The following is a 17,907-nucleotide window of genomic DNA, read 5'->3' on the forward strand; positions in this document are numbered from 1 at the left end:
TGTACACCCTGCGGTAACTCAACCTAAGGTACGTTGACTCCAGCTACGTTATTCACGTAGCTGGAGTTGCGTAGCGTAGGTCGATTTACCACGGTAGTGTAGACATAGCCTTAGTTAAAACTGAGGGCCTGATTATACAACCCCTGGCTCACATTGTTGATGCCACTTGTCCCAGTGACTCCAGTGAGACTATGTGGGTGGCGTAGGTGCTTGACAGCTGAACAACTGGGCTTTGTGTCAGGATCTGACCTATCATTTACAACTCTAAGATTCTCCCTGTGCTGTATTCTTGGATCTAGGCTTTATGGTTGCTTGTCTGCTTTTATTTAGACTGTTAATCTCTGCAGAGCAGGGAACATGTCTTGCCCGTGTTCTGTTATACACTGGGTAAATGTCAATGTTTTACAATAATAATGGGTCAAATCCTGAAGACATCACTCAGGGCTGCTCTACACTAAAGCTGTAATTCGATCTAAGGTACGCTACTTCCGTTACGTAAATTATGTAACTGAAGTCGGCGTAACTTAGGTCAGCTTACGGCGGTGTCTACACTGCGCTATGTCAATGGGAGACACTCTCTCGTCAATGTAGCTTCCACCTCTCGGGGTGGTGGAGTAGAGACGTTGATGAAAGAGTGCTCTCCCATCAACTTAGCATGTCTTCACCAGACCTGCTAAATCGATACCGCTGCATCAATCCCAGCAGTGCCAATTTAGCCAGTGTGTAGATATGGCCTCAGTTCTTACTCAAGCCTGAGTCTGCCAACTTGTCTGAGTAAGGATTACAAAAAACAAGCAAGGACCCAGGATTTGTGCAGTAGTTATAATCCCATTGGAGGGCATATACCAATAACAACTGAGTGGAGCAGTACGAATGCTAAAGTGTAATCCATCACTACAATGAAAAGAACAACATTTTACAAAGAGTTTTTAAATGATGCCTTTGGCCACCACCAGATTATTCAGACAGGCTTCTACTAATCTACATATTTTGCCCTGCATCTTATTGTAATATTCAAATGCTCTGTTGTTCAGCTTGCCTTTTGCCAAGCCCCTGTCTACTGGATTTCATTATGCTCACACTGTTTGGGTTTGCTGTCAAACTCCTGCCTGCGACTTCTTATGCACCAGCTGATCATGTCCTGCAGGCACTCGTGTTTGCCAGTTGTTGCAAACACATGTTTATTTCCGAAGCGATAGCAACCCCTTTCTTTGGGCTCACTGGCTTCTTAAATACTGCTGCTTCTCTAGCAAGAGAAAAGACTAGAAGGAAACAAAGTACATAGGAGCACACTCACAATGAAAGAAAAATGCTGAACCGAATCTCAGTAATATGTTCTGCCGTACATACTGTTCGCGAATTTAAAGCTGAATAGGACACTAAGGGTGAAATTCCCCCCTGCACAGGGCAAACAAATAGCCTATGCATTATTAAAGATCTCAAAATAGGGCTTATGTGGGACTTGTGCGGTGCACAGACCTTGCTTTCGCTCACCGCACAGCGTGAATTTCACCTGACAGCTCAAAAAGTGAGGAACAGCTTTATTTATTCACATTTGCGAGAGAGGAAAAAGCAGAGAAAACTGAAGCTCGATAATGATTATTTCCAAAGCAGTATTTTTAAACAGTGATTTGCCTTTTTAAAAAAAAAAATCTCCTGGCCTCTTTAAATATCCATTTTATTATGTAAATCTCTTTATGGCAGGGGAAAAAAAAGGGAGGAAGAAAATAAATAAAGACGACCACACTGTCAAGAACCTTCAGCATTTTCCCCCATTAACTTTAGAGTAGCACCATATTTGGCTAGCCGGACAAGAAATAGCATTGGCAATTCAAGCAATATAAGGATTTTAACGAAGAGACGAAAGATGGTTTCATGGAGAAGGTTCAGAGAAGAGCCACAAGAATGATTAAAGGGTTCTAAAATATGCCTTACAGTGAAAGACTCAAGGCATTCAATCGGCTTAGTTTAACAAAAGAAGGTTACGGAGTCTATACTTATCTACGTAGGGAACAGAAATTTGATAATAGAGGGCTCTTCATTCTAGCAGACAAAGGTATACAAGATCCAATGGCTAGAATTTGACCTAGACAAATTCAGACTAGAAACAAGTCACATATTTTTAACAGTGAGGTTAGTTAACTTTTGGAACAATTTACCAAGGGTTTTGGTGGATTCTCCATCACTGGCAATTTTTAAATCAAGATTGGCTGTTTTTCTGAAACATACACTCCAGTCCAAATAGGAATTAATTTAGGGAGCTCCTGTAATCTGAACTATAAAGGACGTCAGACTAGATGATCACAATGGTCCTGTGATAGGGCATCTGCCCCACACTGGCAGAAAAGAGGTTAAAAGCAGCCCTAGGAAGGCTGCGCAAGAAGCACCCAATCACAGAAGGGCTTATAGGAGCAGCCAATCAGGGCCGGGATGGCCCATATAAGAAGGGCTGCAGAATAAAGCAGGGGCAGTCACTCCCTGGAGCTTGAGAAGGGAGGAGGACTGGCTGCCTTGCAGGTGGAGAGCAGCAAGCAGCCTAGACGGAGCAGTGCTGCAGACAGAGACCCAGAGAGCTAAAGGCAGCTCCTGGCAGGCTGCAGGGATCTGCAGATTGAGGCCCTGATGCAAGGGCAAAGAGGGTGCTGGAGCCACTGATGGGAGTGGCTGGACAGTGGACTGCAGTCCTCCTGGAAGTGGGGGAAACAGAGTGTGGTACAGCTGGAGGGCTGTGTCACTGAAGAGGATGCTGCGGTCCTGGGAGTGATGTGGGTTGAGGAACAAAGGTGACAGCGGGTGAGACACCACCAGAAAAGGGTGCAGCACTAATTCCCCAGACTGCCAGCAGGAGGTGCCGCAGTGGTGAGTCGTGACACGTCACAGGGCCCTTAAAATGTATGAATTATTATTGTTGTTTTTTGTTGCAGTGTCTAGGAGCCCCAGTCATGGACCAGGCCGACTCAATTGTGGTAGGCACCGTACAAAACAGAACACATATGTGATTCCTGCCCCCAAAGAGCTTGCAATCTAAGTGTATACGACAAGAGACAACAGATGGATCATAGATTCCTGTGCAACCTGGAATTAGTCACATAACCGCTCTGTACCTTCATTTCCCCATATATAAATTGCAGCTAACACTGACTCATGGAGCTGTTATGAGGCATCAGTTAATAGTGGTATGAACCCTCTGAGATATTCAGATGGAAGGTACAATAGAATTACAAAATATTATTTATTAATAAGCCAGATCTGAAGAATTTGCATTGGACTTAAAGCAACTTTTCAGGAAGGCTTTAATATGTCCCAAAGCTGTGTGCAAGCCACTAGTGCTTGTCAGGTACCCTGTATAAAAAGTGATGCAAGGAATGCTAGGTTTGTCTTTGAGTGACAGGCCGACAATGAAGAAATAACTTGCACGAGGTATTGTCAACACAGACACGGAAAGATAAACAGTGCTTCAGCTTTGTCATTTTCTGTTTGTCACAGGCTGCTGAAACCTTTAAGACAAGGTGGGCTCAGACCTAGCAATTACCCCTCAGCCTTGCCCCTGATTATAGCCACATAGGGTCAATTAGCAATCTCAGTTAGGTGTAACAGAATTAGAGTGCCCGACCACAGTGGCAGAGGACTACTTAAACAGAACTGAGCTCAGTTGAGAGGCAGAAGAGGAAGTAGGGAGTTCTCTCCCTCTCTGGGAAGGGTCTGGGGTAGGCAGACTGAGGAAGGCTGCAGGGACAGAATTGATCCCTGCAGTGGTTCTTGGAAGGGGGCAACATCTGAGGAGAGACTACAGAGAAGGCAGGACTCTCCTGCAGAAAGGCGAACCCAGGAGCAGACTAGGCTAGGATAGGGATCTCCCTCATCTTTGTAGGCCCTAAGAGGTGCTGCCAGGGTCTCTGGGAAAGGGAGGCAGTAGGGGACTCCTCCTAGGAAAGAAACAAGATAAGAGAATCTCTGAAGGGGCCAAGAAGCAGGGGACTTCCGTGGTGTTTGAGGGGGCAGAACTATTAGTTTGGGCATTTGATTTGGCCTTTCAGCTGGACAGTTGGTTATGTCAACAGGGGACTGCACTTCTTGACTTGGTTAGAGGGTGAACCAGGGCAGAATTGGTTAAAGGCAGATGGCCAGCAGGAGGCACTGGAGATAAGGACCCTGACACAAAAGGCTGCTATGGGTGAGTGTGCCACCTTATGCTGTTGTTTGAACATATGATATAGTTTGCCCCTTGCAATTGTACTCACAGTGGTATAGCCACTGTCTGCAGCCCAGAGAGCATCTATGAACCTTCCAGAGTAGATGTGCCATTATATACAGTCTGATCTCCAAGGGTCAGACTCCCCTCACCTACTCACCCTGAGTGGTATTTTCCTCCAGCAATAGTCCCATTGGAGACAATGAGACTATGCTCCGAGAAAAGTAAAGTATTACTCAATGCAAGGAAAGGTGGTAGCATCTGGCCCTTACATGGGGCTAGATGGTGGTACCCTTACTCTGGATAGTTCTATACCCTGAGTACCTTACCTGGTGCTTTACACAATAGTACCTTACTCTGAAGTCAATGGGACTAATGGAGTAAGTTATTATTTAATGTGACTAAGAGTATCACAGCCTGTTCCACACTTCCGGTGAACATCCATAGATTTGTCTCATTATCCACCCTCAAATTCCCCCTCAGAACTCTACTTTGCAGTGCCGCTGTTTACAAAAAAAAACCTTGACAAGGGCTAGGCTGCTGGTGTATTGAGACCACTGCCTATCGTTCTGACCAATATTGTCCCATTGCTTTCCCCCTCTGTCTATATCCAGCTGTTGTCTCCTGTCTTCTATGTGGGGCAGGAACCGTCTTTTTGTTCTGTTTGTACAGGGCCTAGCAAAGTGGGGTCCTGATCCATGACTAGGGCTCCTAGGCACTATGGCAAAACAAATAAATTAATAACAAAAAACTATGATTATGCCCTTGCCGCAAGCTCTGTGTATTGAGAAGAGCTTAGCTGCACTGTCCCAGGATCCAGCTAGCAAGGCACAATTCCCTCCCTGCTCCAGGGGCATAGCTATTTGCTATAACGCCCTCTCCCTGCCCTGGCGCAGTGGCCTGGCTGTTACGTTCTCGGCATACAAAGAGAGCAGACAGAGAAGTACTCTTTCTGGGAAGTTGCAGCGTAACACTACTTTATTTCTTAGTAGTCAGAATCTTAACACATGAGAACCAAAACCAGAGAGAGAAAGCAGGCAGCTCCCTCAGGCAGACCGGTACCATTCACCCAGATCTCACCCTTCCCTACAGAGCCCCTAGCCTGCAAGCAGGACCAGGAAAACCCCCAAGAGTTTAAAATGATAGCTCCTAATCTGAACACAGTTTTCAACATACCACACTAGCCAACACTCTGCCCCTGGTGAGGAGTTGCAGGATCATAGCACCTGCTTACTCCTGCACCCTCCGACTCTAGATCCAGGGAGGCCACGCAGGAGCAAAGTCTTGCATCTTTGTGCCCACTCAGTTCTAGGCACAATCTAGACCCAAAAGTAGAACAATCCGCAGTCCAGTTTCTGTAAGAAGTTTCCCCAGGGAATTAAAGAACTGTGCCTCATTGCCTACATGGTAACGTGCCTTCCTACATCCAGGAGTCCATTTTCAGTGGAACTCCTGCCAGAGTTATATCCAGAACAGCAGCTGTAAAACTTCCTTCCCCTTCCTCAATTGGTTATGCGGGGGCGGGGGTTCCTTAACTCTGCCTTGCATTAAAACATCTAAATCACTAGCACTGAGTCTCACCCACAGTTTTACTGAGCCAGTGAGAATTTAGAGACTCCCAGATATTGGCATCTTTCAACCTCTGTCACCCCAAAACCAGACTTTTAAGCAATTCGTTCCTGAATGTATCAAAGGTTGCTCAGTGTAATCCTTTTCCAAGTTAATTGGCCACAGAGCACTGTACATACAGTCAGATAAAGCACCGGTTTTACTTTGCCGTCATTCAGAACCACAAGCTGGCTTTGCTCTTAGCCTGATGCTCTGTTGTTATGTCAAATGAAATGGTGTCAAACAGTCAGGTGAGGCGAATGCTCCTTGCTTACAGTTTTGGTTTCTCAGAGGCAAAGGGCCCTGGCACATACAAACTGGATCCGGGGGGATCAGCGTTTAGCACCTTTTCCATTGAACCTTGGCAGGTGTGTCCTTCCTGCAGTCTTGGGGCTGGACCTTTGGCAAGTCTAGACAACGGAGGGAGTTCAGCATCCACCTTGCTAAACCCTGGGAGCCATTTCTGCACAGACCTATGCCCTGGATCTCTCACTGGAACTCACTGGCTCAGAGCATCTTCTCCATTGCAAATGTGGATGCCTTTTTTCAGATCTAGCCTGGCCTCTGCCCCAGCGTTAGGCCTGAGCACAGTTTACCTTGCATTGCCTCTCCAATGCACTGCACTTCCCGTTCGCCAGGTGCCTTTTGGAACATATTTCAGCCAAACAGTTTCCCCTCTGAAAATTTCTCTATTTGCACTGAGCGCGTACCCCTTCACCACAGACACTGTGGAAATGTGAAACATGGCTGGAAATGACCCCTGTGTGAGACAGCTCTGCTCTGCCTCTACGGCCTACCTAGGCAAAGGTCCCTGCTGCTGTCACATGGTGCATGCCACGTAGACAGTATTAACAAGGCATGTTTCTTCTAAACACAAAAGCCGGAGGGTCCCTGACTGACTGCAGCCCCCACATCAGTCCAACCTCCCCTCTAAGTCCACAGCAGAAGGACAACACCCAGCATCTGTGTCCGCACCATTCACCTCCACCTCGCATGAGTCAGCAGCTGAAGTTGTCGCTATGGATCCTCCGACAAGACCCCACAGAGATCCCATAAACCTGGATCTGTCCCATCTCTGCCACTTCCACCCATGCCCTTGGATTCCTCATTAGACTTCACAGCAGCTCTTCTCACTCACTGGCCATGCCACACCATCCCTCCTGATCCCTGGGAGCTGGCGTTCATCTCCTCAGTCTGCCTACATATCTCACTCTGCAACTTTGCAATTAGCACCCTGGGGACAGTGATCTTTCCATTGCTCCAGGCAGTACCCCCCAGGATGTTCTCTCACAGGGTCTCAGACTCTGGCTGACATGTCTATGACCCACAGAGACCCTTTCCTGACACGGCTACTCTTTATTGATGGGGCCTACCATCAGCCTCCTCTAAGAATCCCCATCCTCATTGGCAACAGGGAATACATGCTGGAGAGGGCTCTGGGAGAAGTTGTCAACCTGCATGTGCACCTTGTGGAGACTGACTGGGAGAGTGTGTGTTTGAAGTGGGACAGTTTCAGTCAGTGGCTCAACCCCCCTCTGCCCGCCCCATCCACATACACACCTATTCTTCAGCTCATGCTCCTGTATATGGCCTGGAACCTGTTCCTGGAAGTGTATCTATCCCACCATAAAAAGACTCCACACTTCACTAGCTGCTGGGGAAGGAACATAACACGGATTTGTCAAAAGCAAATCATGCCAAACCAACCGAATTTCCTTTTTGACAGGGTTACTGGTCTAGTGGATGGAAGTGGGGAGTAGCAGCAGACATGATATCCCTTGATTTTTAGTAAGGCTTTTGACATAGTCCAGGATGACATTCTCATGAGCAAATTAGAGAAATGCGGTCTAGATTAAATTGTTATAAAGTGGATGCATAACTGGTTGAAAAAAATCGTACTCAAAGAGTAGTTATCAATGGTTCACTGTCAAACTAGAGGACATATCCAATTGGGTGCCAAAGGGGTCTGGCTGGTACTAGTCAATAATTTTCATTAATGACTTGGATAATGAAGTGGAGAGTGTGCTTATAAAATTTGCAGATGACACCAAGCTGGGAGGGCTCACAAACACTTTGGAGAACAGGTTTAGAATTCAAAAGAACCTTGATAAATTGGAGAATTGGTCTGAAATCAACAAGATGAAAGTCAATAAAGACGTGTGCAAAGTACTACACTTTGGAAGGGAAAAATCAAACGCACCACTACAAAATGAGGACTAACTGGCTAGATGGTAGTACTGCAGAAAAAGATCTGGCAGATCACAAATTGAATGAGCCAACAATGTGATGCAGTTACAAAAAAGGCTAATATCATTCTGCAGTGTATTATTAGGAATCTGATATGTAAGACACAGGAGGTGATTGTTCCACTCTACTCAGCACTGGTGAAACTTCAGCTGGAGTATTGTGTCTATTTTGTGGTGCCACACTTTAAGAAAGATGTGAACAAATTGGAGAGAGTCCAGAGGAGAGCAACAAAAATGATGAAAGGTTTAGAAAACCTGATCTATGAGGAAAAGTTAAACCTGGGCATGTTTAGTCTTGGGAAAAGATGACTAAGGGGACTGGATAGTAATCTTCAAATATGTTAAGGGCTGTTATAAAGTGGACGGTGATCGATTATACTCCAAGGCCACTGGAGGTAGGACAAGAATTCATTGACTTAATATGCAGCAAGGGAAATTTAGGTTGGAAATTAGGAAAACTTTCAATCTATAAGAACAGTTAAGTACTGGAATAGGTTACCAAGGGATATTGTGGAATCCTCATCACTGGAAGTTTTGAAGAACAGGTTAGACAAACACCTGTCAGGAATGGGTCTAGGTTTACTTGGTCCTGCCTCGTTACAGGTGGCTGGGCTAGATGACCTCTTGAGGTTTTTTCCAGACCTATGATTCTATGAGCAGCTAAAAAAGCCTCTGCAAGAACAGATGCTGCACAATATGCAGGCAATGAAGTAGGATGTTGGTCATTGACAGACGCTGTAAGGACCTTGACTGAATACCCTGGTCAGATAGCATGATCCCCAGCAGCACCTAGAGGCTCGACACATGAACCAAATACCTACATGGGCTTCTATGGCTATTCCAGGCTTCCGGCGCTCAGTCATGAGGAACCAGAGCAGTGCAGGTTAATAGACCGTACAGTATTCTCAATCCACATGAGCAAACTCTGCCAGGAGTGATAAGCAGCCCCGATGTAGGTCATTGTCTATCAGGTCTCTCCGCCCTTTCCCTTTGGCTTTGTTTTATTTTTGGTAGTAAACCGTTGCTGAGGTGCAGTTATTTCCATTCATTTCATTTTTGACAAACAGGGCCGGCTCTAGCTTTTTTGCCGCCCCAAGCGGCAAAGCGAAATAATTTTTTTTAAAAAAGCCGATCAGTGGCACTTTGGTGGCAGCTCAGTCGCGGCGCTTCATTCTTCTGCAGCAATTCGGCAGCAGGTCCTTCGCTGCCTCTCTTCCTCTTCGGCGGGACTTCGGTGGCAGCTCAAAGAGGAAGAGAGGGACTGAGAACCCACCACCAAATTGCTGCCAAAGACCCAGACATGCCGCCCCTTTCCATTGGCTGCCCCAACCACCTGCTTCCTTCGCTGGTGCCTGGAGCCGGCCCTGTTGACAAAAGGTGTTTTCCTAGTAAGTTCACTGTACTTATTGCATGTGGCTCTCATGCAGAAAGATCCCAACTGATACAATTATCTCCACGTGCCTGGAGCCTGGATCCACCTCTTCAAACCAGGGTAATATACTTAGCCAGGTCCAACAATGTCCACCTGCATTTCCAAGTGACTTGCCCTGCCTTTGCACCATTCCCTCGTTACTCTTGCTGGAACTGCTTGATAGAGCCCAGTGTCTTCAGCTGCTAATTCCCTTAGCAAAGACCTCATTAAACCTGATTTCTTACTGTCACCATAGGGGCATCATATCTGCACTCTCGGTTTAGCAGGAATTTCTTCCTCCTCTTCTATCCTCCACTCATCAAGACTTTTTCTTCTCTCCTGTCTGCATGATGTTTTCTTCCTTCACCCGCACAAAGATTTTATTCACTCTGCATTCGCAACATAGCTTGTGTGGAGTACTGGTGACATATTGTGGCTGTACTGGTTAATCACAGGTATGTTTTCCCTAGAGCTATCGGATCTGCTTTGATGTGAAATCTGATGCCTCTTCTACCTTAATCACGCTCTTTGAGTCCAATCCTATAATCCCAGTGTTCCCAGAACACCAACTGAAGTCAATGGGAAGTTAGATAGTTCAAGGAAAGCAGCTTTGGCCCTTTATGCTTGATATTAGTTAAAGGCTAAATGATGTAGACTTTTGATAAACAAATGTACAATATTGGAGACAAACACACTATTTCTCTTTCAAAAGTATTTAAACATCCACTTTATGATATTAACACTTAACATTCTCATTTATTACAATAATTTGCAATGGCATATAGATCCTATATCTCTGCTACATCCCTGAGTAGGGCCCTGAGTAAGCAAAGCATTTAAGCACATGCTGAAATCCTATTGATTTAATAAAGTTAAGCTCATGCTTAAGTGCATTGCAGAATAACCCCATAACCCCATAGACATTTAGGCACATGCTTAATGTTAAGCATGTGTGTGTAGTCGCCTTCATTTATACTCAAAGTGTAAGATACTGGGGAGCAGGGACTGTCTTTTTCCCTCTGGGTTTACAGGGCCAATCAGAGTGGGGTCTTTCTCCATGACTGAGAGTCCCGAGATGATACTGCACTATGTATAATAAATGTTACCCCTTTGTGACCCAACAGGTTAGTGGAAATTTGGGGTCCTGCACGTTGTTTCAGTTAGGAGGAGAAAGTGATGTTGGAGTCAGGCATTTCTTTGATGCAATCCTGTTTATTTATAAGACTGCGTTTCCCTGAACCCAGCAGAAATCAAACAGAAGAGGTTTCTTTGCTCACAGTTCCAAGCCTCCTTCAGTTGGGACTTAGCCCAAAGAGCTTTTGCGCATGCGCGCGCTCTCTCTCTCTCTCTCTCTTTCTCTCCACCATGCTCTGGCTGTGTTCTTAGCTTTCTGCCCCTTTTCTGTGATGTTTCTCTCCCTCTCTCACACTTCTACTCAAACAATAGCCAGCAAAACCTCTCTGCAGACATAAGTTTTGCTTGGGCCTTTGGTTTTCAGAGTGACATGTGGCTATATTTGAGTGGGGGCTGCTGCTGTTTCAGCTTATCTGGTCCCTTATAGGAGCTTAATTGTTTATTACATTTATCTGTAATAAAGTGTAGTTGATGTACTCACCAGTTCAAGGGAGGTTTAGCCTAACCCAAAACAATAATGATAGTTCAAGGCAATGGGATTATTCACATGCTTAAATTTAAGCATGTGCATAAGTCTTTTCAGCATCAAGGCCTGGGGTAGAGTATGCTAACGCCTGTGTACTTTATTGAACAAGGGCCTAAATATACCCCATGCTGACATTACTGTTTAGAGAGCAGCTATAAATATTAGCTCTGATTGACAGCACTTTCACGCTGCAGTGAATAAACATAAGTGTAAATGAACAGACTAGTCTGTTCAACACAGAAAAATCAAAGTAACTGGCTCCTGCCCCCACCCCAAACACCTTCCTGTGTTACAATCCAAGAATGTAACTTAAATTAATTAAAATAGTGCCAATTTCTCTCATGTTTTAAGACTGTATTTCCTCTTCCCCACCCCACCCGCAATATACAGTGGTGTCCAACCTTGTCGGGATTTTCTTAAATAATTCTGCCTCAGGCTAGAGAGCCCTTTTTTCAATATAGCAATGATGGATCTATATGGCTCTAAGAGGCAGATTCTCCCGAACACTTACGGCATGGCCTAGAGGAGACGACTGAACTGATTCTGTCAAGAAGGGTTTGTATTTTCTTCAGGGCTAGTTAGGAAAAGGGAAAAATCTAAATATGTTTTGACATTTGTATTTCGCGTGTTATCTGTCAAATACGCCAGGGCTAGATCATAAATTTCCTGCCAGGGCTATCCAATATATCAATAGCAAGATGTAATCTATATATGATCTTGGCTGAAAGACACATTTATAAAGCACCAAAATATACAGACAATTTGAAGACACAGTGTGGGTGTAGGGAAAGCCAGTTCCGTCTTTAAAATTGCACAGTAGACATCTGGATAAATGATGTCTGACAACTCCATCATCAAAAGCTGGACAGAAAACAAATCTAAGAGGTCCAGGTACACCCCCCAGATCTGATAAGCATCCAGGAAACATATTCTTCACTCTGGTCTTTTGTCATTTACATTCAGTTTGCTGCAGGGAAAATTTACTCTTTAGTGAGTTTTCATTTCATTCCTTTTCATTTCAGTTTCACTGTAGCAGAATGGCAGAAGTTTTACAGTTCCCAATGCCTGTTTCGTAACTTACCTTAAATCAGCGAGGCGTTGCTGAAGGAATGCTGGGAAATTGGAGCAATGACATCCCGAGGTAGGGGAAATAAAAGACAGCGGCATCCCCTTGATCTGGTCAGTTAGTATTGACCCACTTCACTTTCCTGCAGAACACCCAGATCATCAGGTCACATGGCCATCTTGGGTACAACCAGTGGTAAGCAAGCGTGCTAAGATGGGGGATACTCGAGGAGTAGCCTTGCATATACCCATCCAAACCATTGATGCAGCTCAGGTTGAAGTGGTCAGTTTGGTCCAAGGCACTATAGAATTTGCACTGCTTTATATATTTAATTCTCTGTTCAGTGTGGGTCCCTATCATGCTATTGGTTTTAAGCAGAACTGCCCCTCCACTTCAGAGCTGTTAAGACAATTTCCGACATGCCAATAGCACTAAATTAGATCCATTTCAAGGTGATCCGTTCCATATGCTTCTGCAGAGCACGCTGTATTGCTATTTTTAAGGCACTGTATTCTACTGCTGCAGTCTAATAACATGCACCAAGGAGATCTGCAGGTCCCATTATTACATTATATTAAAATTCATTGTATTGGATACATTTCTAAATTTAAATGTATTTGCACTGTCAGCAAAACAGCAAGAGCCATCTAGCATAAGATGTTGGGCATTGTATTAGCTACATTGATTTGTACATGGAAAATGCACAAACTGATGATACATTGTAACTAAAATGCAATGCAATGTAAAGAATTGCAGTTTGTCCTCAGCTGTAGTCATAGTTAGACTCCAGGTTGAACTGGGGGGGAAAGATAGCTGTTTCCTAATTTTTCTTGGGGTCATGTACAGTAGACCCTCAGTTATGAACCCTCAAAGGAATGGAGGTTGTTCATAACTCTGAAATGTTCCTAACACTGAACAAAACGTTATGGTTGTTCTTTCAGAAGTTTACAACTGAACATTGACTTAATACAGCTTTGAAACTTCACTATGCAGAAGAAAAATGCTGCATTTAACCATCTTAACTGAAACAAGCAAAGAAAGTTTCCTTACCTTGTCAAATCTTTTTTTAAGCTTTTTTTAAAGTAGTCTACATTTAACACAGTACTTTACTGTATTTGCCTTCCCCCCCCCCCACCCCACCCCCCGCTGCTGCCTGATTGTGTAGTTCCGGTTCCAAAAGAGGTGTGTGGTTGATCAATCAGTGCATAACTATGGTGTTCGTAACTCTGAGGGTCCATTCTATGTGGTATTGATGTGGTTTTGTTTTACTTAATTGTAACCTTATCTTTAGCGAGTCTGCATTCAGGGCCGGCTCTGGGGTTTTTGCCACCCCAAGCGGCCGGGGGGGAGGGGAGCCGCGATCATGATTGGCGGCAGCTCCACCACGCCGCTTCATTCTTCGGCAGCAATTTGGAGGCAGGTCCTTCCCTCTGAGAGGGACTGAGGGACCCGCCGCCGAAGAGCCCGACGTGCTGCCCCTTCCCCTTGGCCGACCCAAGCACCTGCTTGCTGAGCTGGTGCCGGCCCTGTCTGCATTTATTCCACGGTTTTCAAGACAAACCATGATGGGATCATTAACTCCCTGAGTGCTGCACCCCCCTACCCCCACCCCAGCACACTGCAATGAGTTTTGTCAGCCTTTCTAATATGAACCCCTAGTTTCTGATGGATTAACTTAGCCAAGGCTCGGCCCCCGCCCCTCCCCCCCACAAGGTATTTAAGCCTGGGTGTAACTTTAAGTGTCTGAGAAGTCCTATTGATCATGTTAAATGTCCTTCAAAGTGAAAGTATCCTTCTCACAATGAATGAATTTAAGGAGCATTCATATGAACAAGCCACTGGGACTATAGATCTGAACAAGCATCTACAGATGTTGGTCTAGGACATGGGTTCTCAAACTGGGGGTTGTGACCCCTCTGGGGGTTGTGAGCTGTCAGACTCTACCCCACGCCCCCCTGCACCTCCAGCATTTATAATAGTTCTAAATATTTTAAAGTGTTTTTAATTTATATGGGGGGGTCACATTCAGAGGCTTGCTGTGTGAAAGGCATCACCAGTACAAAAGTTTGAGAACCGCTTATTCTAAGTGGATGAGAGATTCTCCTGGGTAAATAGCTGTTTGGGTGCAGGCACTGCACAGGTGGAATGGCCTTGGGATATTTGGGATACTGGTAGCATCCTGGTCTCTCTGGTAAGTGGTCTGCGTTTCCTCCTGGTCTGAGTGGAGGTTCAGTGACCAATTCAAGGTATGAAATTTTAAGAACTACCAGTTTTAGAAACTATTGCCAGACAACATGGAAACGCTGGAAATTCCAGCTTCCCCATGTTATATAGTCACTTTTCTAGCCCTCTTCATTTGCAAGTTATGGACCTTAAAATCACATCATTCTGAATACCATCTTGTTTTTTCCCTCCCTCTTCAATTCCAACCTGATTTTAGCACCTACTATCTCCAAAACTGATAACTTGCATTGTATATCACCATAAACCTTGTCACCCCATCTCTCAAAGGGAAATTCTAGGAGTTTGTCAAGACATTGACCACTAAAATCTTGCTCGACTTTGTGGGAGAGAAGGAGGTGCTGGGTGGGAGGAGGAGACAAACCAAGATTGTACTCGGAATGACCTGATTTTAAAAGTGTTTTATTACATTAATTTGTAGGAGTTTTGTTGGGTTTGAATATTAACCATGTACAGATTAGGAATAGTTTAACTAAATTTAAGGAAATATTAATATTTGTGCATCAGCTGCAATCCCATCTCCTAGCAGAGTCTAATAAGCTTTCTTAGTCTGACATCATGAGCGGTTGCTGTTTCCTCATTCGAGAGATGCTACAAAAAGCCCAGTGATGTTAAGAGGAGAAAAGATTGGATTTAGAAAATAAAGAATAGTTTCATGTTTTAACTTCATCAGGCTGCTGGATCTTGACCATGGACACAGAAGATCTGAGTGATGTGGGACCTAACTGACCCCTCAGACTTTGCTGGGAGAAGGAATCACAGCAGAATAGCAAATACTAATATTTCTTCATATTTTGTGAAACTATGGAAGTTGCAGAACCATAATTAGGGCCCTACCAAATTCATGGTCCATTTTGGTCAATTTCATGGTCACAGGATTTTAAAAATCATAAATTTCATGATTTCAACTACTTAAATCTGAAATTTCACAGTGTTGTAATTGTAGGGCTCTTGACCCAAAAAGGAGGGGAGTGGGGAGGCAAGGTTATTGTAAGGGGGTTGCTGTACCCTTACTTCTGTGGTGCTGCTGCTAGCAGCGCTGCCTTCAGAGATGGAGAGTGGTGGCTACTGACCAGGAGCCCAGCTCTGAAGGCAGAGCCGCTGCCAGCAGCAGCGCGGAAGGGTGGCATGGTATGGTATTGCCACCCTTACTTCTGCGCTGCTGTCTGCAGAGCTGGGCCCTTGGTCAGCAGCCACCGCTCTCTGGCCAACCAGCTCTGAAGGCAGCGCAGAGGTAATAGTGGCAATATCACGATCCCCCCCTAAAATAACCCTGTGTTTCCCTCCCCTCTCCCCCCCAACTCCCTTTTGGGTCAGAACCCCCAATTTTCAAAACGCTGATCTCTTCATGGAAAGCTGTATAGTACAGGGTAAACGCACACAAAAGACCAGATTTCAGGGGGGGCAGAGGGGGGAACAGATTTCACGGTCCCTGACATATTTTTCATGGCCGTGAATTTGGTAGGGCCCTAACCATAATGAATGCTGGAGACCAGCTATTGGGGACAAGCAGTGCCACGCATCAGAAGGCATCCATGCAGCAACATTCAGTGTTTTGTGACTTGCCCACACAAGGGACACTGCTGGCCGACCAGCACAAATACTTTTAGTAGCAGTGAGTGCGGCCTGCAGCAGTGATCAGAAAGACAACATCCCTGCTCTACCCCACCAGCGCTGCTCATCTGCAACTGGCACCAACAACCCTCAGAACTGTCATGCCCCTGCACCCAGCAGTAACCTCCAGCTTCATGCAGAGCACCCTGGAGCCAGCACGTAAGGTGAGTTCATCTACATAGGAGAGGAGACATGTCTTCTATGACCTGTGCATGTAACTAGCCTCCCCACCTGAGACCCACAGAGATAGGGACTTCCACTACCACCATCTCCAACAACTGGGAGCAGAAGTCCCTCCTCCCAACAATTGTCCCTCTCCACCAATCTGGGTGGAAGAGCCCCCATCCCACTGCCCCAGTCACAGGTTAGTTTGTGCTTGACTATTTGTTTAAGGCCTATTCACTGGGAGCCTGAGTCGTGTCTACTTGCCTCCTCCAGGAGATGCGCAGTGCTATTACTGCCGTCCTAGGGCCATACTAGCCCAGTCTCCTCACTGAGTGCAAGGGAGGCCTGTGACTGTGGCTGAGGCGTTGCTAGGCATTCTCACCCCTCCTTAGTTCTTCAGGCTGACCAGGCCTGTCTGCTGTGGTCCGCCTAAGCTTTACACACCCCAATGGCCGCACTTGTATTGGGCCAGCTAGAGCGCCAAGTCAGAGATCCCCATGCACAACTCCCAATGAGCAGAACTGACTCCATAATCCAGAGGTCCCTCATCTGTGGGGCACAGAGGAACATTTGGGAGGCGTGGCTGGGGCCTGGGCCAGCCCCCACGGGAGGCAGGGAGGGAACGCCACCCAGCTTCGCTCCTGCCCCCAGCCCTGGCTTCTGGCCCCATTCCCGGTAATCTGCTTCTGGCCATGGCTTCCGGCCCCGTGCCCTGGGATCCACTTCCAGCCTCAGCTGGCAGCCCAGACCCCCAGCCACGTCTCTGCTCCCCACCCCAGCTATGGTCCCAGCCTCAGACCTCTTACCTATCCATGTCCCCGCCTCCTGGAGCCTGGCCCTGGCTCTGGGGGGTGCAGGGGAGGCACAGACAGGGCTGTAGGGGTGAGGTGAAAAGTTTGGGGACCACTGCCATAATCTGAGGGATTCTCTGTCAGAACAGCAGTCAGGCAGAACATGATTTTCCTAATCACAAACATTCCGCATGCTCTTCCATTCAGCTGTTAAACAGACACAATAGAAGGTCCTTACAGTGATGAAATCGCACTAATAGGACAGTTCTAGAAGGCTTCCCAATTTCTCACAGCCAGGTCACCGTAGGACAACCAGAAACTGCTGCTAATGCCTTACTAAGGGGTTGGATAAATATTTAACTTGCCTGTTAGACGCTGCATTAGCTACATACAGTGCACCCAGATCAGTGCACTAATAACGTTCAGCTCCCATGTAGCGCTTTCCATGTTCAAAGCACGGGAGCGATATTAACCAGCTGAGCCTCACAATGCTCCTGTGAGCTACTTAAGTAAGCCCTATTAGCCCCATTTTACAGGTAATGAAAGTGGGACAAAGCAGTTAAGTGACTTGCTCAAGGGCACAGCTAGTCAGTGGCAGAGCTTGGATAAGAACTCTGATGTTCCTGGTTCTCGTCCCAGTAAGTGCTCTATTTTTAAAATGGGTTTAACGTTATACCCTGCCCTGGGAGGCATTACTGCATAAAGGTGCAGGAAACTAGGCTTTGACATGCAAGCAACTTTTGCACGTAATGCAGGGGAAATGGACAGGATGCTGCAGTGAAGCACAAACGTGTGCTGTGTGCTACACCCATCTAATACAGCAAGACATGCACCACGCAGGAAAAGATTATAGTTACGTGGAAAAGGGCTGCCCTAATGAATGTGTGTTGTGCACTCAAGACTCTGGAGGGTT

General features: G+C 45.9%; 1 long non-coding RNA gene across 1 annotated transcript; it reads left to right on the forward strand.

The window, feature by feature from the left end:
- Positions 1 to 2,500: 2,500 nt before the first annotated feature.
- Positions 2,501 to 16,017, forward strand: LOC120374260. Its single transcript, XR_005585967.1, has 3 exons — positions 2,501 to 2,859; positions 12,140 to 12,258; positions 15,890 to 16,017. It is a non-coding gene; the product is annotated as an uncharacterized LOC120374260 (long non-coding RNA).
- The last annotated feature ends 1,890 nt before the right edge of the window (positions 16,018 to 17,907 follow it).

The sequence above is a fragment of the Mauremys reevesii genome, linkage group 11, assembly GCF_016161935.1.
Source record: "Mauremys reevesii isolate NIE-2019 linkage group 11, ASM1616193v1, whole genome shotgun sequence".
Lineage (NCBI taxonomy): Eukaryota > Metazoa > Chordata > Testudines > Geoemydidae > Mauremys > Mauremys reevesii.